This window comes from Hemicordylus capensis, chromosome 3, assembly GCF_027244095.1.
Source record: "Hemicordylus capensis ecotype Gifberg chromosome 3, rHemCap1.1.pri, whole genome shotgun sequence".
NCBI lineage: Eukaryota > Metazoa > Chordata > Lepidosauria > Squamata > Cordylidae > Hemicordylus > Hemicordylus capensis.
The window spans coordinates 108,388,484-108,412,301 of record NC_069659.1 but is presented as its reverse complement, the minus strand read 5'-3'; the positions used below and the strand labels follow the sequence as shown (position 1 = coordinate 108,412,301).

Below are 23,818 nucleotides of genomic sequence, written 5' to 3'. Positions count from 1 at the left end.
GATTAATCAGATTAATGATTAGGTTAATCAGGTTAATCAGATTAATGATTAATCTGATGTACATATCAGAGATGTACATATCAGGCAGTATAAAAATATGAAACAAACAAACAAACAAACAATTGGCAGTTATGTTAATGAACTAGCCAGTTCAAATGCTGTGTCAGAATTAGGGGTGTGCAATTCGGGTTTTCGGGTGATTCGGCTCGGACCCGAACCGAATCACCCCTGTTCTGTTTTGTGCCCGAATCTGGGTCACCCGAATCACCCTTGATTTGGTTCGGATTCGGATTTAATCCGAATCCGAATCTGAATTGATTCGGGGGGTAAAAAGGGGCCCAGGGGCAAGATTTTGGGGTGGGGTGGTAGTGCCCAATGGGTAGAGTCTACCACCCCAATTTCAGGGGGATTGGGCAAAGGGCGGATTTTTGGTAAATTTCTGAAATTTTCATGTCTTTGGGGCAGATTGGGGCATATTGGGGCAGAAAGTGGGGCCTGGGGCAGAATAGTGGGGTGGGGTGGTAGTGCCTAATGGGTGGAGGCTACCACCCCAATTTCAGGGGGATTGGGCAGAGGGCTGATTTTTTGAGAATTTTTGAAGTTTGGGTGTCTTTGGGGCAGTTTGGGGGCAGAAAGTGGATCTGCCCCAAAGGAGTGGGGTGGGCTGGTAGATAGTGTCTAATGGGTGGAGGCTACCACCCATCCCCAATTTAAGAGTGATTGGGCAGGGTGTGAATTTTGGTGAATTTATTTTTATGAGGTTTGTCTTCATAAGGTGAAGTGTGCTAAATTGATTACTTCCTCATATTATTCATAGTAAAGGAAAGTGCGAAAAAGTGAAAGTGGGGTCATGAGAGTTGTTTAATTGAAAAAAATCTCATTTGCTATTATAGAATGAGAATTCACACCCCAGAGGCCAAGTGAATTGGAAGGAGATTATTCTGTAGCCCAAATCTCCCAATTTGTATCAGAACTAAGATCCCAAAAGTCCAAGTTCAGGCCTGTATCAATTCCTCCTATAACCACTAAGGGCTTAATTGAACCCTGAGTGGACTGGTTAATTCCTAAGAAACAAGGCAGATTGCCTGTGCTTTGTTCTAATGGTAATTTTCCTGGGAACGCTGGAAGCTAATCCTGCATTTCCTCTGGAAGAATATTTACAATGTTGATGTAACCTGTAATGTTTGCTACAATTGTCAGTATTGATTTCTTGCTTCACATATATTCAGTTCCTCTCACTTTGGAATGTTTTAGATATGCAAACTAGATAGGATTTACACCAATGTGCCTTGATTGTTATCTTTCAAATGTAGTCTATTCTGTACCTCCCTTCTCACTGTAACACCACTGACTTCTATATAAAACTTCTTTGGGGCAAAGGTGCCTAAAGTCTGCCTACACAGCAATTGGATATCTGCAAAGCTCAGAAATGCAGGTTGTTTTGAGAACATCAAAAGACAGTGAAGCTCTTCTCATGATCAGTGAGATCGTCTGTTCTCCCCGCAGATGATCCAAAGGCGGCCCTAGGCGGCCAGATCGGATCGGCTGCCCACAAGACTGCCTGCTCTGTCATGAAGCTGGCAGGGGCTGCAGGGATCAGGGAAACATGGCCCCCAGAAGTTACAGGAGAGACTGCAGCCTCCCAGAGGGGTTCTCCTAGTGTGTTGATCAGAAAACCCAGGTTAGCAGAGTGCTCGCTCCACTAACCTGGGCTAAGGGGAGAGCTACTTCGGCAGGCTAGCCACCAGAAAACTACCGGGCTCGCCCACGAGCCCGCTGGTTCTCACAATGCAGAAAAACCGGGCTGGGCTTCTTTAGCCTGGATTCCCCCCATCATGAGAATAGACTCAATGTCTTCCTTATAACAGAAAGAGGCACTCACCTGCCTCCCAAATGACAGCCATTTTTGTAACCTCCATGCATGCACAGAGGCCATTTGCATCACTACATGATTTGTGTGATGATGCAAATGGCCTCTGCGCATGCATGGAGGTCATGAATAGGGCCCCTGCACAGGGGCCCGAACCAGTCCACAGCTGGCCAAGGCTGTCGTTTGGAGGCCAATGGGGCCTTGGGGGTGCCTCTGATGCTTCTGTGCCACCTCCACTGCCTCTGCTGTCACTTCCTGTAAAGGTACAAAGGCTGCATTCTTTCTCCACCTCTACCCATACAACTTTTGCTTAAAGATTAGAGATGCCCCTTTTACTTGAAAAGGGGAATCCTCAAAGATTCCCCTTTACAAGTATACCTGAGCCAGTCCACGAGCCGGTTCTTAGAACTGGGGGATGGTCCAGTTTGAATTTGGACTGCCACCTGCCTTTTTCTGTACCCGAAGGGTTCATACGTATTCTTAACTCCAAAAGGGTGAGGAGTGAGGCAGAAGATCCTGCCCATCACTCTCCATCTCTCCTTAATTCTGTGAAGGGCAGGATCTCCCTCCCTTTGGGTACAGAATGGGCTTTGTTGGTCATCCTTTTGGGGGCTGAGTAGGAAATTTTTGTCTCTGAAAGATTGGCTGTGTAAGGGGTTGTTGATTTGTTTTGCCTACTCCATTCTACCCCTCCTCCTCTTTAGTTAGAGCTTAACTAGGTTGCAACTGGGCAGGAGCGATGTAGGCTGGGTCTAGGATTAGGTGGGAACATCTCGGTGAGCACTTTTGAGCTGGTTTAAATGAGGAAGGGCAGGAAATTGGTTCTTAGAGTCTTTGTGGCTCAAGGATTGAATTGCCGCTTCTTCCTGCTTAGGGGGATTTCCTTAAAGGCTGAATGGCTCAAGGATGTGAAGACCATGATTGAGCACTGATGCATATCAGGTTGGCCAAAACAGACAGAAATCAGCTTACCTGATTGTGGTATCTGAGTTGGGGAGTTTCGCCCATTTAGGCTATCTTATACCCAGCATAAGTTAGACCCACACTGCTTTGGGTGGAGTTGATTTTCCAGTTCTATTGTTTTCAATAAAGTTGTGGCCCTTTTGACCCAGCTATTGTGTCTGTCTCCATGGCAATTAGCCAAGTGTCCATGAGTCATGAACTAAGTCAATGGCTGCCACCACAGGGCGGGCCAAAATATTGGAGGCTGGAAATCAAGCTTCTCCATAATTTGTCACAAAATCAGCAATTAGAGGATTGCGGCCCATGTGTGTTTGCAAGAAACAATATTTATCACCACAGCTAAGGAACAGTTCACACATAGTAAGCATGCAAATTATTCCATGTGATGCCTGTTTGATAGGAAATCTCATGCATAAAAAGTTGCTGTACATGATTTCCAGACATGATATGTCTTGAGTATCTGTAACCCCAGTTAGACGTTTAATATCTCCTATCAAATACCACTTATCAGGTATTTATTGATCAGGTATGTTAATTTTATTTATAGTCCACCTTTCTTCTATCGTGGAATTTAAGGTAAAAAAATGGAAGATTTCCCAGGAGGTCACCCATCTAAGCTTAAACAAGGCTTAAACCTGCTTAGCTTCCACAAGATGACTATAACACATATATTCCAACCACATACTGGGACCTTAGTCACTTCTAGTTCTAGCAGCTTTCCTTCCCACACCCCCCCCCCCCCAGCCCTCTGGACCAGGTGCCACAATCCTCAGCAGAAGTGTTTTCAGGGGCTCAGGCTGCTGCAGTTGAAAGGAAGAGACAAAAAAGTCTCCCTCTGTAAGTGTCATTCCATGAGCTTCCTTTTGCTTGTGGTTGAGTCTATTATCAGGAGCAGTGAGAAGGGCTCGCGGGCGGGCTGCGGGGAAGGCAGGTACAACACTACTTTCCCTGCATCCAATAGTCTCCCTTTCCCAGGGTGGATGGATTGCATGCCCAGATAAGCAGCGGCTTCTCCCAGCAGCTGTGAGAGTTGGGGTGCCCGAATGCACCCCCCAGAGATCCGATAATGCACCACACGAGTGTGCCAGCTGCAGCGATAGGCCTCCCCGAGTGTGCCAGCTACGGTTGTAAGCAGCCGCGGCTGACACACAAGCAAAAAAATGTGGTTAAGGGCAGTAGCAGCTGGTGAGGGTGCTGGTGGAAGGGTGGCAAGAGGCACCTTTAAGAGTAAAAGAATACGTGCTTACCTCCGCTCTTGCCACACGTGAATGCTGCTCAGAGAAGCAGCGTGCCACCCAGCACCCCCTGTGGCAGGGGATTGGCTCCATGGAAGCCAGGTGAGTGACAGAGGTGATCCCCCACCACAGGGGGTGCTGGGCGGCATGCTGCTTCTCAGGTGTGGGGTAAGCACCAAATCTTTTACTCTTAAAGGTGCCTCTTGCCCCCCCCCCCTATCGGCTGGTTAAGCCGATACTGGTTAAGGGAGCACTTGCTCCCTTAACCTCATTTTAAAGGGTGGCTACTTAGGTAGGTGTGCCGCTGTGTTGCTGCTGGGATCGGACTGATCCCAGTGGTCCGTACATGTGTACAAAACCAGGCTGGGCTCCCTTAGTCCAGTTTTGCACACATGTGTGAATAGCCTCATTGTTTGGATTCAATCCATAGTCTCTTTAAGACTAGTATACAGAATATTGTGACGATGAAGGAGGTAATATGGTATTTATCTGCAATTATTTACAAGGGGAAAAAATACTAATAATAAAAGAATAATTAGCCCAGCAGAAAAATTAATGTCAAGAGTCAAGGGATGGAAGATGCAGTGACTAAATACACAATAGGAGCAAGATAATATTGTTATGCATGTCCCTCATTTCTCTAAGTGTTCCCCAAGAAGTTCCAGAGGTAATGCTGCCTGGATTTAGATTCTTCTGGAGGAAAAATCACAAAAGATCACTAAAGACACACACACACACACACACACACACACACACACACACACACACACACACACACCAGCTGATATTCTGTGCAGTGAGCTTTTCTTCCAAGAGGGATGTGGGCTTGCTGCTTCTCTGGCACTAACTGGCCCATCAGCATTCCTAGTGAAGTTGAGGGAGGCTCCATGCAAGCAACGCTTGTGTTATTATTGCTGCAACCTATTCCCAATGATGCACAGAGCTTCCCTATCTTTTCTAGCAGAGCTGATGGACTGGTGAGTGTCACAGAAGCAGTGAGTCCATATATCTCTTGGATGCATGGTTCACTGCACAGAATGTCAACCATTATTTGAAGCCTTAGAGCCTAGATGTATTCAGCTTCTATCTAAAACCAAGTTCCACTGTACTCTCATGTCAGTTGAAAGGGCAGTCCAGTTTGAAGAGCAAACGGGACATGCAGGTGACCTCCTCACTCTCTCCTTGCAGTCTATTTTTCAGCTGACTCAGAAAGTGGAACCAGCTTGGAAAATACTAGTGCTGCATGGAATGCTGCATAGATTAAGTGCTTGAAAATAGGGCTTGAAAAATAGGCTAAGATGTAAGTGGCAAGGAGAGGGAAGATATGCACTCATCCCTTCTGTGCCCCTTTTTCTATTTAAATAAAATCCCACCCAACTTCCTTTTTCCTGATTAACGCATATCTGGACTTCAATCCTGATTTAATCACATCAATCTACCACCATCTATTGTCACATGTCTACATGTGTCTAGATGTGATGTCAGGTTATCCCTGATTAAGTTTCCTGATTAAATTTTGTAAGCTAAATTGGATTAGTTTTCAAAAATATCAAATGTACCTGCAATTTGCCAAGGTGCTTGAGGCTGGTTTTTAAACCCTTTCCCATGTGTTTCTGATCCATCCAAACTAGCTCCATTTGGCCTTCATAAATCATAGTGGAAGATCACAAATGATCTCTCACTGCCTCATCGAGTTCTATCTCTAACGCTCTGTGTGATGATAATGGTTCTTTCTGGCTGTGAAATCTAACTCATGAACCATACCAACTTTCCTTCTGTCAGGCAGTGGTGATACAGAAGCTTGGCCCCATGCTGATCCACCACACAAGGAATAAATGTCACCTCATTTGTATATCTATTTTTGCGCAGAGTTTTCTGAGCTTCACTGTGGGAGTCCCCCCCCACCTGGAGGACAAAAAGAGTTCAATATTCTGAGGAAATTGTTACTTTTCATTAGTGCTACAAGCTGCTTGAAGCTTTGTCAAACTCTAGAAAGAGAATTGTCTTTCACAGGTGGAAAAACTAGGTTAGGATGTGGGCTGTATTGATCCCATTTGTTTAATAGGCTCTGTTCATATTGCACAGCATAAATTGGGGGGGGGGTTGCCGTAAATTATCATACTCTGCTAGTGATGGATTGACTATGACAGTTGGCCTCTGAAGGGTCATGGATCTTTGATAGACAATCAATGAGGATGAACCACACAACTCCATGTATGGCATAGATTTGAGCAGCCATTTGCTTGCCCAGCCTTTCAAATCTGTGCCACACATGTGTAGCATCTTCCTTGATGATATGGTGTGCTGCTGCTGCTCTATCTCCTTCCAAACTGCTGATGGTTGGCTAGTTTTAGATTTGAGGCATCCTTTTTGGTGAATCACAAGATCGGGTGAGTTCCTTGCCACTCCTGAGCAGTTCCAACCACTGACACTCTGTCTCTTCCCAATGGCAAGAGTTATATGCAACTGGAACTGAAAATTGAGAAATGTGGAAGTTATGATATTTTATTTCAGAGAGCCTTAATACTTGAGAAAGCTCAAATGAACTATAATCCAGGTTTCATAGCCTGTTTCCCTAAGGATCAGGGAGTGCCAAAGAAGCATACAGAACTGCCAATCCTGTATCACAGTTAAGATCTTACTGTATCTTTGTTCCGAACATCAAAGCCCTTAAAAAAACAAACACAGATAATCCAAAAAATTGGAGAACATTTATGAATTACTAGTGTGATGATACCATAATACAATTTAATTTATTTTGCATGTAAGACACCCAAGCATCAAGGACCAACATTTTAATACCTTAGGCTGCATTTGCTAGCTCTGCTGCTTCATAGTGCTCCTCTGGGATAGATGAAAAGTGGCCAGATGAAATGTACAAAACTGAATCTTCAGGCTCTAGTGCCCAGCATTCCTGATCTGATGCCCTCCTGATCAGAAGAATCCCTTCCTATATACAGTATTCATATCTGCAGAATTCTATTCTCAGCAGCAAAGCCTTGGTTAAGGAGTATGTGGTTACATAACACCTGAAGAGAGCTAAATTCATGCAGGATAAGTGTGTCAACCTCTATTAGCCATGATCCCTAAATGGAACTTATTCAATGGAAACTTCCCTCCAGCTCTAAATGTTTGCTTTGGGGGGCAATTTCTATTGGGACTGTGGCATGAAGGGAAAGGGAAGGGAAACACTTCTTCCCTGTACACTATGGTCCAGATACTGATCACAGCCACCATGGTTCGTTTAATTTTTAAAAAACAAAGACACTGTTCTCACATGCAGCCAAGACCAGGCTGAGGCAGCCAAGACCAGTCTTGGCTGTTCATAAGAACCAACGGGATCATGCCCAATACCAGTGGTGCTTCGGCGGCAAACCCACCTGTGGAACCAGCCTCTTAAATGAGGTTAAGGTAGGGAGTGCTCCTTTAACCCCTTTTTAAATCATGTGTGGGGTTTCCCACCACACAATATCATTGCTGTGGGGATACCCACAATGCACTGTGTACTCGCATGGTCCATTATGGGATTTCCGGAGGTTGGGACACTGCATCCCAGCCCCTGACCCTCCGTGCTGCCTGGGACAGTGAAGAATTGTCTGGGCGTGTGATGCGCACACCCAGCAATGGAGGAGTGGCCATCTGTGGGGAAGGTAAGTTTCAGCAGTCTTCCCCACTGCCTGTCCCATAGCCCTTCTCATTGATCATGAGAAAGGGCCCAAAGACAGACACACAAATGACACATTTCAGGTTTCATGTGGTTTGACCCTGCACTTTCCCTTTTTCAACCTGAACCTGCATTTCAGGTCATGAGCTTGTTTCTTGACTTTTATTCCCAGCAGTAAATATACCATTTTGACTTTGGGAGGGGGAAGAATGGATTTCTTCATCATCATCCTGTTCTGTCTTGTCCTTCCCTTGCAGAGGCAACTAGGTTTTAAAAATCCTAATAGGCATACATAATAGGTGTACATAATTATAATTCATCATAATTGATTCACCCTGAGTTATGAATCAAACAAAATACAGAAATGATTGTTAATCTCCTCACAGAAGAAGAGCTGTTATAAGCATGGTATATAAAAATGTTTCTACTGTTACTTCTATAAAAGTAGTTGAAACATCGGTTGATGAAAATTCAGCACAGTAGAGTGTGTGTGTGTGTGTGTGTGTGTGTGTGTGTGTGTTTTGGGACTACTTCACTATGCAGAGATAAGAAAGTTAGACCTTGAATCTATATTCCCTTCATACCTCTGAAATCAGTGCCACACTTGCTGTCCTTTAGTGAGTCAGCTCAGATTTTAAGTGTCCTATTTCTTCAAGTACACTGTTAAAAATGTTGCATTTTTAAAACCTTGTTCCAGTGTCAAAACAATTAAGAGCAGCTACTGAGAAAAAGTGCTTCAAGTCATTCCAGATAATTTTAGTTTCAAAGATGTGAGAGTTTGGAAATTGTCCTTTTCACTGTTCATGGTTCTCAGAATTATTTTTACTGACGATATACCTTCATCCTAAACAAATTAATATTTCATATTGAAGTCACAATCTGACTGAAATCATACAATTGCTTGGATCAGGCATTTAAAGAAGACTGTAAGAAAAAGACTTTCTGCACAGTCATAGATAGGCACATAGCAACATGGCCCATGCATTTGCATCTCTTCAATTCATCTGAGTTAGAAAAGGTGCACCCCTAAGTTGACAACAGCTTCATGCTGCATGAATATTGCTTCTTTCATCTCCTTTAGCCTTCACTAAAAGTAGCCACATTTTTGTGGTTGTTTAGTTTCATCTGAGCTGGAAAATGAAGTAAACCATTTTTCACCTTGCTGGGATGGCTAGAATTTTAATGTTCTGTACATGTATAAAAAACAGAATGTTGGAACACAAAGGGCTAATTTTGCCCTTTACAGAGTATCAAAATATTCCAATTTAATTATTATTGAATTTCTAGTACCGTATTTTATGGACTATAAGACTCACTTTTTTCCTCGAAAAATATCCGCCAAAATTCAGGTGCGTCTTATATGTTTTAACAGTTTAATATGTTAAAACTCTGAAAAACTGGATTAAAATTAAGGTGCGTCTTATAGTCCGTAGCATCTTATAGTCCGTAAAATACGGTAATTCAATAGTATTAGTTTGATAAAATGTTGTTTGTTTGTTTTAACACCTATTTTGGCAGTGCATACAACGATGACAACGACAACAATGATGACAACAAATATATATAGTTTTCAACAAAAGTTTTCAAAGTGCTTTGCACATAAAAATAAACAATAAGTAAATAAGATGGTTCCCTGTCACCAAAGGGCTTGCAGTCTGAAAGAAACAAAAGGTAGACACCACTGGAAAAACTGGATTTTGGAAATTTGGGGAATTGCATTTACAAAATAATATTGTTCAGTGCTTAATTGTGGCTCTAGTTCTTACTTACTTTGTAAAATGCTGTAGCAGCACCAGGAGCTTTCCCAGATCGGTGTCTTTACTATGGCAGGAAGTGCCTAAGTTTTGAGCACTGTACCAAAGTGATACTTCTTTAGGACGCATATAATATGCAATAACTGCAAATGATCAGAAGCAAAGCTGAATGCTGCCATTTGCTGTATGACTGGCAGCTTCTGTCGCCATCCTGACATCTCTGTAAATGGTTCCCTTGAATGAACTCCCCCCACCCTAAGTGTTGTGAAGCTGCATTCAATCATTGTTTGGAAAAACTTCCAGTTAAAACTACAAGAGGAAGACTTTTTGTTAAGTCTTGGTTTAGTTCAGCTCCTCAGTTTCTTTCTAGGAACATAGGAAGCTGCCATATACAGAGTGAGACCATTGGTCCATCTAGCTCAGTATTGTCTACACAGACTGACAATGGCCTCTCCAAGTTTGCAGGCAGGACTCTCTCTCAGCTCGATCTTGGAGATGGCAGGGGAGGAACTTGGAACCTTCTGCAAGCAAGCATGCAGATCCACTTCCCAGAGTGGCTCCATCCCCTATGGAGTGGAGCTCTGTCCCCTAGGGATCTTACAGTGCTCACACATGTAGTCTCCCATTTATATGCAACCAGGGTGGACCCTGCTTAGCAAAGGGGAGAAATTATGCTTGCTACCACAAGACCAACTCTCCTCTATGGCAACATGCAGATGGAAAATAAAGTCAAATATCGTTACGTTACTCAGCCCACTGTTACTGCTTTTGCTTCCTAAGAAATCATTTAGTGAAAGAGTAAGAGATGCTATCCATTCAAATGACAATTTTTAAATCATTCCTTCAACACCAGGGAGTGGTGTAGAAATATTTTACCAGTAGTCCACTGTCATAAAGTGAAATGATTAAGAAGTGCATGTGAGCTATTGGCAAGTCATTAATGGTTAGAAAACTGAATAAGATTCAAAAAAGTAATTCAGAGTTATTTCAGAGCTGAGGATAGTTTCTCTTTCCAGTGTTTAAATGTCCACTGCATTTTAGGTGTGGAGGAAGAAGGATATATTTTATTATACATAACAGCTGACATCCCGACTAAATTGCTTGATGGGAAGTCCCACTGAAATTAAGGAGCCCTTTAGAGGAACTCCTAGTACTATTGAATAGCGATGTGCAATTTGATTTGCCTGAAAATTGACTCATGACCAATCAGGGCCAATTTGCAGGTTCCACTGTGAATGAAATATGTCCTAAAAGGAAGGGACTGATTCTACCGTAAACCAAATTGCTCCCAATTCATCGCAAATCAAATTGCATGATTTGTGTCACAAGTGCCATTTTGTCTCTGTGTTTTTCAATTGATGATTATTTTTCTGACACTGGCTTCTGATTGGGTTGAGATCGCTTTGCTTCTTGGTTGGCATGTAGTCTTTCAAATCAAGGGGTGGCATGGGCAACTGTGCCCCCACTGGCTGGGGGGAGGGAGCAGGGGAAGGCCAAAGGTGAGAATTTCAAAGTATATTTTAGGGACTGCTTGGAGGCAGAGAGAGCCATTGCTTTTGTGCCTCAGGAGAGGGGAGAAGGATCAGAGACAGAGAGAGACTGCAACAGCACTGAAAGGAGAACAGAGACTGTGGTCTGGGCCTGCCTGCCCTGCCTTCCTGCCTGGCACAGCAGTGAGTAGAGAGAGACAGAGAGTGCCTGCTCTCTCTATTTTTTTAAACCTTAATTGCCATGCTAACAATTGCTTTACTTTTATTTTATTTTCCTTAAAAAAAAAAAAATTGTACCAGCAGCACCAGTGGATTAACTGGGTGACACTTAGAATATTTTTTTAAATGATTCTTGCTTGTAGCCAGCCCCAATGACTTTAATAACTGGGGTGCTGTGTGGGCTGTCACCCCCACAGTTATTTTTAAATGGTCCCAGGAGCACCAGTGCCTTAACTGGGTGCTCTTTGGAATTGTTTCCTTGTGTGGTCTCACCCCCACACATGCTCTTATTGCTTTTGGATTCCCCCCCCCCTAAGCTGAGAAGACTGCTTCTCATGGTAGGAGATAAGCTCCATGTCTGGCCTTGAGAGTAACTTGTGCATCACTCACTGCTCTGGGCTGCTCTGCATTGCATTCTGCATTGCAAGGTGTATTTACTCAGTCAAAATGTGGCTGAACACACTGTTGTAGTTGAGCTTATGCTAGCTTGCTGCTAATGGTGCTGCTGTGGCAACTGTTGCAACTTAAGGATGGAGTCATAATTGTGTGTGAGAGAGCAATTTGTGTCAATGATGTTACCACAGCGCAGGCACTGTGGCTGGCAGTGGAGTCTTGCTCAGTGATTCTTTTTTGGCCATCTTTGTACTGTGTGCTCTGTGTTGGGGAGGGACTGTGTGTGCATCTATTCTGCAGTGTTGTTTTTCAAGACAGGGTTGCAAAATGTGTGCACTTTGCTTGTTTTGCCCATAGGGAACAATGGGGAACTCAAATCACCCCATTCAAGGCAGACATACACACATGCCACTGCGATGGCCGATGAGATCGAAGCAGCCATGGGTGGCAGACAGTCACAGAAATGGAGTTAGAACAGTCGTTCTCCTAATCTAATTTTGGAGGGTGGCTGCCTAGGTGGGTTTGCTGCTGAGGTGCCACCGGGATCATACCCAATGCCAGCAGTGCATGCATGGAGGCAAAACGGGGCTAGGTTCCTTCACCTGATTTTGCCTGCATGTGTGAATAGCTTCATCGTGTATTTGTGGGGGGGGGGAGTTGTGGAGCTGGCTAGAAGGAGTGAGCAGGGGGTGGAGTGGCTGTGGTCCATAAGGATACCATTTTCCTTATCAGGGTCCCTGTGAGTCAGCTGACTTACATTAAGTGTGTATTTTTGAGGCTGGGATCTAAGGATAGACTAGGGATTCTGTTGGTGCACCATCCACCCTGCTGCCCAACTGACTCCCTAACTGAGCTGACGTAGCTGGTCTTGGAGATGGTTTTGGAGTCACCTAGACTTTTAATGCTGGGGAACTTCAATATCAACTTTTGGGCTGACTTATCTGGTGTAGCTCAGGAGTCCATAGCGACCATGACAAGTATGGGTCTACCCCAATTAGTTTTAGGACCAACACATGTTGCCAGCCACAAACTCAATTTGGTCTTTTGTTCAGATCGGGGGGGGGCTCCATGGATGGGGGAACCTGTAGTTTCTCCATTGCCCTGGACAGACCACCACCTGGTTAAGGTTGGTTTCACAGTCACAACTCACCTCTGCAGGGGTGGTGGATCTGTTAGGATTGTCCATGCAAGAAGGCTACTGGATCCAGTAGGATACCAAGAAGCCTTGGAGGGTTTTAGTGTTGGTCCTGCTGGCAATTCTGTTGATGCTCTGGTGGGTACCTGGAATATGGGGCTCACCAGGGAAGCAGACACAATCATTGCTTAGCCTTTTGAAATGCTTCACGAATGGCCCCATGGTATAGAGAAAGCTATGGGGGCTGAAGCAAAAAGATAGTTGACTGGAACACAAGTGAAGGAAAACTTGGATTGAATTTGACAGCATAGAGCCCATTTGAGGGCCTATGTGGTGGCAGTGCATGCAGTGGAGAAGCAATTCTGGTCTGTGCGCATTGCATCTGTGGGTTCGCATTCAGCAGAATTATTCCGAGTAATGAGGAGGAGTGGGAACAATGGGGTGATTCTAGTTTCCTATTGTTTCCTATGGGCAATTTGTGAATTGTTCACGAGTTTCTGATTATTTTGCTATCCAATTTGAGGTCAAATTAAATCACAAAAACCAATAGTACACCTCTACTATTGAGTAACTTGTTCTAGATGTCAGCCAATGGCCACTGTTCCATAAACCCACTCACCTCCTGATCAATGGGTAGTGTACAGGAACATAAGAAAAGCCCCCCTTGATCAGGCCCAAGGCCTATCTAGCCCAGCATCCTGTTTCACAAAGTGGCCCACCAGATGCCTCTGGAAACCCACAGGCAAGGACTGAGGGCATGCCTTCTCTCCTACTCTCCTGAAACTGGTATTTAGAGGCATCTTGCCTCTGAGGCTGGCTTATAGCCCAGCCTGCAGGAGCAAAAATGCATCACTTTTCCTTCTCAGAGAGCAGAAAGATGGTTTTGTTCCTAAAAAATGTGCCTTTACAAAAAGCATCATCCGGTCTTATTGCTATCTCCTGGAAAAAGAAAATAGAGAGCCAGCATGATATAGTGGTTAGAGTGCTGGACCTGGACTAGTGGTTAGAGTGTTGGACTTGGACCAAGGAGACCTGAGTTCAAATCTCCATTCAGCCAGGGAACTCACTGGGTGACTTTGGGCCAATCACTTATTCTTCAGCCTAACCTACCTCACAGCTGGGTTGCTTTAACGATAAACATAACCATGTTTTGCACCTGGTTTCCTAACAAGACGGGGAGGGTCAGAGGCACCAGGCAGCTCACCCCAAGGCTGAGAGCCACAAGGATGAGAACCCCTGGCCCAGCCTGCTCTTTATAGCAGCAGCAACATCAACAGCAGCAGCCCTAGTGATGGTACACACCGGGAGGAGGTAGAGCAGAGGGAAACACACCAGTCAGTGCTCCACCCAGGCTGTCTCTCTTCCTCCCCCCCACCCGCCCCAAGTGCTTGTGTTGTATATCATACAGTGAAATGGAACGTAAGTCTTCTACAATGGCAAGTTTCCATACATCATTCCATTGGTCCTCTCTTTATTTTCATCTAGCAATATAGAAGGCCCAGTTCATGCCCCCAGCCCTCCCTATAACTAGAATAAAATAAATCATCTACTTATTTATTTGGGGAAAGAAGCACAAACTCAGTTGAATAATGTATCAGACTAGCTCCTTTAATTAGTTTGCAGTGCTCATTAGCTTATTGCCCTACAAAGCTAGAAACTGATATGTTCCATGGATTCTTAAAAAATAACATTCTTCCTAGTGAAGTGCACTGACAGTAACTCAGTTCAGAGAGACTAGCAAACAGACATGGAAAAGTGATGCTGAGTTTCCTTTCAATCAGCAGGTGAGAATGACTGTCTTTCTTAAGTTGAAAGTTTCAATATTGACTTCAGTGTTTCAGAGCTTCATGGGCAGATTTTTTTTTAAAGAAACAAAGTGGTATTTCTTCTTTTCATATGGGATAAGATAATGCACAGCAGTAGTCTTCAGACTTCTGTATAACAGTGAGCCTTTTGTTGCTAGTCAGACCATGCTGAAGCAAATGGGTTGGTGCTTTGAGCTACAATAAACACATGGATTGATTGATTGATTAATCAATCAATCAATTTGAATTCCTATGTTTTCTAATTGCCTAATCTGAAAAAAAGTTTGTGTTAAGAAAATAGTCTTCGTCACTGGATAAATACAAGTACCTATCCCTAGCCCGATCCTTTGGTAATTTCATTATAATAAAATGCCCAATTAACATTTAAACAAAACTTGACATCATGGAATGTGTATGTATGTTTTTAACTAACTCAGAACAGGTGCTCCCAGAGGAAACTAAAGGTGAAAAGCAAACTGGCTAGCAATCAAAGCTGAACAGTAATCAAATGATTGAAGAGCAATCAAAAACCGTGATCAAAACAGACATATGAAAATAGATCTGTATTAAAGCTACAAATAACTAAGTACAAAAATAATCAATACATACATATAGAAATACATATAGTCCACAAAACCGGTTTGCCCGGTTCAGTTTGTGTCCAAACTGGACTCAAACTTGACTGAGCATGTTTGGTTTTGGAACCCTGAATGAGGGGCCTGCATGGTTTGAATTCAAACTGGTTTGGACCCGGTTTGGGCAGTGGGTGCTAGGGACATAAAAATCTTTTCGGGGGGAAGGTGGACTTACTGCCACTAACAGCTTCTGTGGCCTTGAGGGGTACTGCTGTGGCCAGAGGGGATCTCTGGCAGTTCCCCCTCTCATTGCTGGACTCCTCCCTGGTTATAGACCACTCTGAGCATGCAGTGGCCATTTTGGAGGCTGCCACGCATGCTCACAGGCCATCTGCATGCTTGGGTCTCTACTGCGGGCATTCAAATGGGCTGTTTACATGTGCAACAGACTACAAAATGGTCACCACATGCTAAGAGAGGCCAGAAATGGGGCCAAAATGTGCCTGAAACAGATCATCCCAGGATTGCCCCAGGGAAAATGGGTGGAGGCCAGTGGGGGGGGCGAGGGGAACCATGAGGGACCCCACATGGCCGTAGCAGTACCCCTGGGGCTGCAGAAGCCCTCAGCAATGGTAAGTCCTCCTCCCCACAAAGGAATTCTTCAGCCCTTAAGTCAGTTATAGAAACACAAGCAGAGAAGAGATTATATATGACACTCAGAGGCATGCAAACCCCTGGAACTTGGGGCCCTGGTCCATGGCCTCCAAGGCCTGGGGGGCTCCAAATGTCCAGGGTGGGTTCCTACAACCACCCTGCACCTGCCCACCACGGCAAACTTGTGTGTGTGTGTGTGTTTAATCAAAGCTGCAGTGAGGCCGAGGGGTGGTTGCCGGGGAGGGGGTAGCCAAGCAGTCAACCTCTTCACCTCCCCCCCTCTGGTGGCTATGGCAGGGGGAGCAAATTCTGGGCACACCCTCTCAGCCCAGCGGCTGTCAGTTGCGAGGAGCACCTGCGCAGTTCAGAGAAAGATTGTCACAAGTCTGTGACATCACAGGCTTGCAACGATCTTCCTCTGAACTGTGCAGGTGCACCTCTCAGTTCACTACAGCCACTCGGCTGAGAGGACGTTCCCAGTTGTTGCTCCCCTTGCCACCACCACTGTGTGTGGGTGGGGGAGAGGAGGAGGTTGACTGCTGAGCTAACCCCCACCGGCAGCCACCCCTCAGCCGCGCAGCAGTTTTGATTTTAAAAAACATGTAGGTTCGCTAATTGCCATTGCAATAAGGTATACTGACTTCAGCAGAAAGTTAAGTACAGCTGTTTTTATTTGAATTATGATGAAGGTTGAAGGCTGGGTGGTCAACAAAACCTGAAGGACATCAAGATGGAAATCTGAAATAATAATGTAAGGCCACAGACTATAATTACATTAAAGAAAATAATTGCAAAACAGCCTTCCACTTACTGAGCTATTAAGGATCCAGGATGTATTCAGAAACCTTTTTGACATTGGTGGTAATACTAAATAAACATAAGTCAGAATGTGCACTTATAGCAGTTAAAGTAAACACATCATTTGTCACATGCATCACTGCAGTTTCAGAGTGAAGCTAGAAGATGTGTTAGCTAAGAAACAAAATTGTATATGCTTAGGGGTACAATGTGATAAATATATTGGGTATTAAATTTTATATATATAAAATGTGTAAATATAGTGGCCAACATTCAGAGTAACAAAGTGCTTATACAGCAAACACACAGCATGCACTACAGGGGAGGAGTTTTTATTCAATCTCCCCTTCCTTCTGAAGCCCACTGTGACACCTGGAAAATGCAGGGACATGTTCCATCTAGGAAGGAAGGGGAGATCAGCAAAGATCACGTCCCCTGGCCAATATGTGCTGTGCATTTGAAGCACCAGCACTTCATTAGTTTCTCTGTCAATACAATGATATGTAAAATATAACGGGGCTATCCTCACGATCAGGAAAAACTGGGCTAGGAAAACCTAGCCCGATTTTTCCCAATCGTAAGAACCACCGGGCTTGGCTGCGAGCCTGGTGTTTCTCGAGTGGGTAACCTGCTTTGGTAGCCCTCCTCTTAGCCCGGGTTTGCAGAGCAAGCATTTCGCAAACCCGGGCTATCTGGTCATGAGTAGCTGCGGCGTGGCTCCGCGCTGCGGCTACTCACAAGGAAACCCCTGGAGGGGAGGTGAAAAGCTGCCTCCCGGCTCCGGGGGTCTTGCCAGCATGCCCTGCGCACTCGTGCAGGGCATGCTGGAGCTTGAGGGGGACAATCGTGCCCCGCTCCCCCCAGCCCCCGCCAGCTCCATCACAGAGCTGGCAATCGTGTGGGTGGCCAATCCAGCTGCCCAGGCCTACTGCCCCAATCGTCTGTGGGGCCAGTGGGCTTAGCCCACTCTCCCTGCAGTATCATCAAAAGCGGGTCTCACTGATTGTGAGACCTGCCTCAATGTCTGGGTTCCCATTGTTTGTACATGTAACTCGGTTTATTGCATCCCAAAACTACATCCCAAAAGTTGTTTCTGAACATTGGACAATAGGGATGTGCACAAAATGGATTTTGTGTTTTGTTTCAAGCTGGAAACAAAATGCAAAATGGCCGAAACATTTTGTCAAAACTGTGGTCAAGCTGGCTGTTTTGATTAAACAATTCAAAACATTTTGAGTGTTTTGGCCATAGGGAACAATGGGGAAACTCAAAATACCCAACAGAACACCATGGGTAGTTCCTAGAGACACCAAAGTGGGTTGAGTGTTAGGGAATGATGGATGCTCTACCACAAGTCAGTGACTTTTTTTTTTAAAACACCTTTCCCAAAAACCCTTATAGGATCCTATGGGAGCTTTGGGGAAAGGTTAAATATTTGTTTAAAATATTCCATTTCCCCATTTATTTTGTGGGTTGGGTGTTAGGTAGAGCATCATGCTCTACCATACAACCTATGTCAGAGTCCCTAGGAGCTACCCGTGGGGAACGATTGGGTGTTTCGAGTTTGCCCATTGTTCCCTATGGCCGGAAGAAGCAAGCTGTACTCACAGCGTGCACACAGAAATCTTGCATTGCAATTTGCAGTGCATTTTGCAAACCTGCCTTGAAAAAACCTGCAGAAGCACACAGTGAAGGAAATCCCTCCCTCCCAACACAGAACACAATTTAAAACTTAGTCTAAAAATGGCCAAAAAAAGAATCACTGACCCAGAATACACTGCCAGCCACAATGTCCGTGCTGCAGCATCATAATTGGCACGTTGCTCTCTCACACACAATTATGACTCCTTACATTACTTCCTAGCATTGCAACAAGTGCCACAGCAGCACCTTTACTTAGCAGCAAGCATAGCCATAAGCTCAACTAGAGCAACATTAATTACATTTTTACTGAGTACACCTTGCAATGCAGATTGCAGAGCAGACCGGAGCAGTGAATGAAGCACAAGTTAGTCTGAAGGCCAGACTTGGAGCTCATCACAGCAACCACCAAGAATTATTTCACAGAGAGAGAGAGAGAGAGAGAGAGAGCTGTCATTGTCCATTACTCACCACAACACTATCTTACAAACAAAACAAACCACAATTGAAGGAATGCAGGCACCCAAGTTCTGCCTTTGTCAATCTGAGATCCAACAAATCCAGAAAGTTATAGCAATAACACAACATATTATAAGTGCTGAGAAAATCACACAATCAAACCTTTCTTCCTCCTCTTCTGATATAACCTCTTCTTCAAGAGAGGCACACTACAAGGGCTCTCTCTGTCTCCCAGTCCCTTTGACTACGTTTTGAAACTCCCTCCTTTTGGGCAGCCCCCCCTCCCCCAGTCAAAGGGGGCACAGTTGCCCATGGAAACACTTGATTTTTAAGATAACAAGCCAACCAAGAAGCAAGGAGATTGCAAGCCAATTGGAAGCCAGTGCCAGAAAACCAATCAGCAAGGGAATAAAAGGCCTCTCAAATGGTGCTCGAAATGTTGAAATGTTTTGAACTGAAATAGGGTTGTTTTGTTCCAGACTAAAAAACGGCCCTTTATTTAAAAGATGTTTTTGTTTCAAGCTCGAAACACTCGTAACAGCCCATTTCAAGTTGAAACAATTCAATATTGAAATGGTTTACACATCCCTAGTCTTTGCTATGTTGGACATGCCTGGTTTAGGTAATCTTGCAACATTGTCAACCAATCCAGTGTTATCAATAATATGCATAACTACAGTTCAGAGTTCATTGCAAAGTGCAACTCATACAAAGTATGCATGAACAGTCAATGGAAGACCCTGTCGTTTTTATATATTTGTTATATTGTAATCACAAATACAATGCTGAATTGAGTTTGGGGCACCTTTAAATCATTGATAAAAACTCCCTTAATGGAGATAGAAACTAGACTGCATGATAATATATGACATGAATATTTAAATGCTTAGTGAGTGTAGATGCATATGAGTGGGTGGTGGTTGTGTACGCCAGAAAGCCCATGAACCCAATCAACTGTTCAAAGCTCTCCAGGTTCCAGCTGGCTGTCAGTGTCAAAATGGCAAGCCCAGACTTTTCCAGCTTATGATGCAAACTGTTTTTTCAAGCCTCAGACACTGCTGATTTGCAATACAACCACGTATTTAGCATAAAAGGATGTTATTCATTGCAGTGTGTGTCAAATCACACTGCATTAATGCAACAGAAAATACCTGCATTGGATAGCAAGAGCAGACCTTCAGTGGGTTGTGTTCACACCCGAAAATGTGTGTTGGTTAGGAGTATTTTAGGGAGATAAGCAAATCCAGGTTTGTGGGGAGTCCACAAAATAATGAAATATTTTGCCTTGTCAGTTAAAAATATGGAAATCTAACAGATCTGTAGAAATCAAGAATGTTTGCCAAGCACCTGTCTTTTGGAGTTGGTTGGGGCAGTGAGGGGATATAAAAATAACAGTGTCTTTTCATTTTCTTCTATTTCTTCAAGTCCTTGTTTCTCAGTTTGACAGTGCCATCATGGAGAAGATAAGGGAATAGAGTACGGAAGGTGCAAGAAGTACACTGAATATTCCATGCGTGTGGTGTATATGTGTGTGTGTGTGTATTACAGCAATAGAAATATCCTGTTATTTTGTGAGCATAATATAAACCTGGTTTATATGAATTATTTTAGATGAATTGTTCTTGATTTGTATCTCTATCTCTATCTCTATAAACACAATTGGTTCTCAGTGGGCTGGATCCATTTATACAATGAAACAAATTAATTACTCTGTTCAGTAAATAATAAAAAGCATCTTATCTCATCTCAATAAGCAGGTTTCAGATAGCAACTGACCAGTCAGCACCTTGGATGACTGACAGGATACTTTTGTTGCCTTTGTTTAGTGTTCCATCCTAACTTTAAAGTTAAGATGGGGCACCATTTTTGAACTTCAAAATATACAGCTCTTCAGCAGAATAGTACTTATGCTGTGCATGAATTGTGCACCAATTTTAAAAGAACTGCATTGGCTGCCAATACGTTATCAAACCAAATACAAAGTGCTGGTTATTACCTATAATAATAGACTTGTGTGTTGGGTGGTATACAAATGTGTTAAATAAAATAAATAAAGTAAAAAATATAAAGCCCTTAATGGCTTGGGTCCAGGGCACTTAAGAGAAAACCTCCTTTGCCATGAACCCTGCTGCCTGTTAAGACCATATGGAGAGGTCCAGTTACAGTTGCTAGCAGCTTGTCTGGTGGCAATTTGGGACCAGGCCTTTTCTGTGGCTGCCACAGGGCTCTGGAATGCACTCCCTGTCAAGATAAGAGCTTCTCCATCTCATGTTTCTTTCTCATACAATAAAAGCTTTATTTCCAAACATGACTTTTTATTCTCAGTTCAGGTATATGACATCATCACTGCTTTTTCTGGACCAGATTGACTTTTCACAAACCTTTCCTTGTAATGTTTTCTGCTGCCTTGTAAGGTCTGAACTGGCCATTTTAAAGCAGGAACATGCATTCATCTTAAGAACAAATGGAAATTAAATTAATGAGTCCCCTTCATTGTATTCATTTTTGCAATAAACAGAAATTAAAATGAAGGGGCTTCAAAAGAAAATCCATTTTCCTTTCATTTTTAATGTATTTTCATTTGTTTGTAGAAACCTCTGGAGTCTTGGAACCTATACAACTCACAGAACGATCACAGGGAGAAAGAAGACAAAAATGAGTAAAATTGTGTATGTATGAGGCCCTCCTATCTGTCTCAAATTTGGCAGGTCTGGTCCTTTTCAGAGTGTGTAGAGTGCTGGAAAATATCATGCCTATACAATGGGGGAAACACAAACTATACAGTGGAAAACATCTAAAAGTACATAGTTTTCAATGTGGAGCTTATAGGATGTATGCCTTTTTATATTGCTTCTAAAACAGGGACTATCTATCCCTGTTTCAGATATTTTTTGAAATTTGTCAGGAAGGAATAGTAGAATGCCTGCAAATGTCTTGCAATATAGGTGGAACATTCTGAAGTATGGCTGGGTCTCCCATTGAAACCAATGGCAACGGAAGATGGATGAACTGAGTAATAAAACAAAAGATTTTTAAAAACATGGAAATGAAACAAAATGGTTTTTGTTGCACATCTGTATTATAAACTCTTATTCAGTCCCATTCCTAAATGCCTTCCTCTATTTTAAGGTGAGACTCTTGTCCAGTGAGAGATTCGGATTCTAGATTCACTGGAACTGGGATTTTGTGTGATGGAGAAGCTTCCTTGCCCAAGCTTTCTTGTTCTTTTTTTTTTTTTAATGTAGGTTTTTTTTAAAAAAAAACGTAGGGAATAATGTAGGTTGCTGGCTAGCCTTTTAAGCCCTGAGTTAAGCTTTGGAAAAACAGAATTTGAGCCCACAGAGTCCTGCAACTACACAAATATGAGCTTTTTTAAAAAATCACCCAATGGCTGCAAAGAAAATCTGCTGATTAGACAGATTTTGACAAACAATATTTTTGTTTATGCTTTCACCTAGGGCTGTGCATCACATTGAGCTGATAAATGGAACCAATGCAATGCAGGCTCTCTTATCCAATGATATATGTATTCAATATACCAATACAATTCAATCTAGTGCAAGAGTGACAGATACCCATATCAGACTTTATCAGTAGGGAGGGCTGACAGCTGAGCAGAAAGTTCCCTTTCTTCTTGTAAGAAATCTCCAGTCTTGCTGTGGCAGTTTTCTTGGCAACGGGCCCACAATGCCCTAGAAAAGGACATAGTGTCAAGATGCTGCATTTTCCTTGTGCATTAGTTGGGGGTGGGGAGACTGGTCATCTCCTATAGTTAAGAGAGAGAGAAGACATTATTTTTCAATAATGAATTGGGGTAAGTGCAAATGCATTGTGATGTTGCTTCCGTCCCTCTGGAATTGTGGGCTGCTTGACAAGGGGGAAATTAACATTTTAAAAATGCTGCTGCTGTCATCAGCAAAGAAGCAGAGGAGCCCATAAAAAGAAAGAAGAGGAGTCCAGCTATCTGGTAAGATCTCCAGAAACACCAGTGCATCAAGCCAATATGATGTATCAACTCAATATCAACCAACCTACTATGTACCTATTGCACTTAATTGGTATGGGATCGGATCCAGTCCTGATTAGCATGGATCATTAGAATTTTTGATAAATATATCAGAATTCTAAATGTATATATGTGTTAGTTCATTTATATTATGGCTATTGAGAAAGTTAAAAGGTTTGATCAATTAGTCTGATTAAATAGTTAAGATTAAGACCTAAGGATTAAATAAAGTCAGGGTTATTGTAGGCCACAGGGAATTTTTGAATGAATTCTATCCCATTTAAATAGAACCTGCTAGACATTAAAAATATTGGGGCCTCAGTCCAGTTTATCCCAACCACTTCAACAGAAGCATCCATTAAGTGAAACAGGGTCTGATGAGCACTATGCAACTGATGCACATCTTCAGAATGCAGTGATGCAGTGAACAAAAAAGAGGTAATGACATGTAGGATGGCTTAGTATCAATGACATTTTGCTAGGGAGGTCCAAAGTTACAATTAACCCCCATTCGCAAAGCCTGAAACTCTGAGGTTCCAGCCAAAGTTTTATTTGAATGAGGTGTCAGTAAGAAGCTACTCATTTTTTGATGTACATTATTTCTAACAGAGGAGGCTTCATTTATACCACCCACAAGGCTTTCTTTGTCACAGGAATTTTTTGCTGTTAGACTTGAGGTGTTTAGTAGTGGCCATGCACTCTTTTATTTTAAAAGGCTTTTGATTTAAGAATAATGATAATGTCTTAGGAGGTTTTTTTAATTCTAGATAGGTCTACCTCAAGGTCTTTTCTCTGTTAGAATGACAGTGCCTTTTTTCAGTACCTGGGAATAGATCCAAAAGTCAAGTCCCTTGTGCTCTCTCTTGTAGGAGATGTTTGTGCCAAGTAATGTATTTTTATGTCTGTCATTTCTCCTCAGAGACATACACCTCCACTCTCTCTGTTTAGATCTTTCACTGATTAAATTAGAGAAAACTAGATTCTTTTCAAGAGAGGTTTTTTTTTTAAACCTCTGCTCATGGTTGATTTAAAAACACAATGACCCATAGAAAATCACAATTAAACAGCTTAAAGCAGTATTTCAGTGAAGCTTGTTTATGACCTACTGTAAAAAATGAAGTGTAAGCAGGAAAAGAAAATGAAGGTTAAAGAATGAC

At 43.1% G+C, this 23,818-nt stretch overlaps 1 long non-coding RNA gene across 2 annotated transcripts in view; it reads left to right on the top strand.

Moving 5' to 3' along the window:
- The window catches only part of LOC128352222 (uncharacterized), a 39,833-nt gene extending 18,184 nt beyond the window's left edge, over window positions 1–21,649 (top strand). Inside the window, exons 3-4 of one of the 2 annotated variants that reach the window (XR_008320267.1) lie at window positions 21,247–21,324; window positions 21,540–21,649. This is a non-coding gene — a long non-coding RNA (uncharacterized LOC128352222). Of the gene's footprint in view, window positions 1–21,246 lie in introns of both variants that reach the window. The other variant, XR_008320266.1, reaches the window with a different exon arrangement.
- The last annotated feature ends 2,169 nt before the right edge of the window (window positions 21,650–23,818 follow it).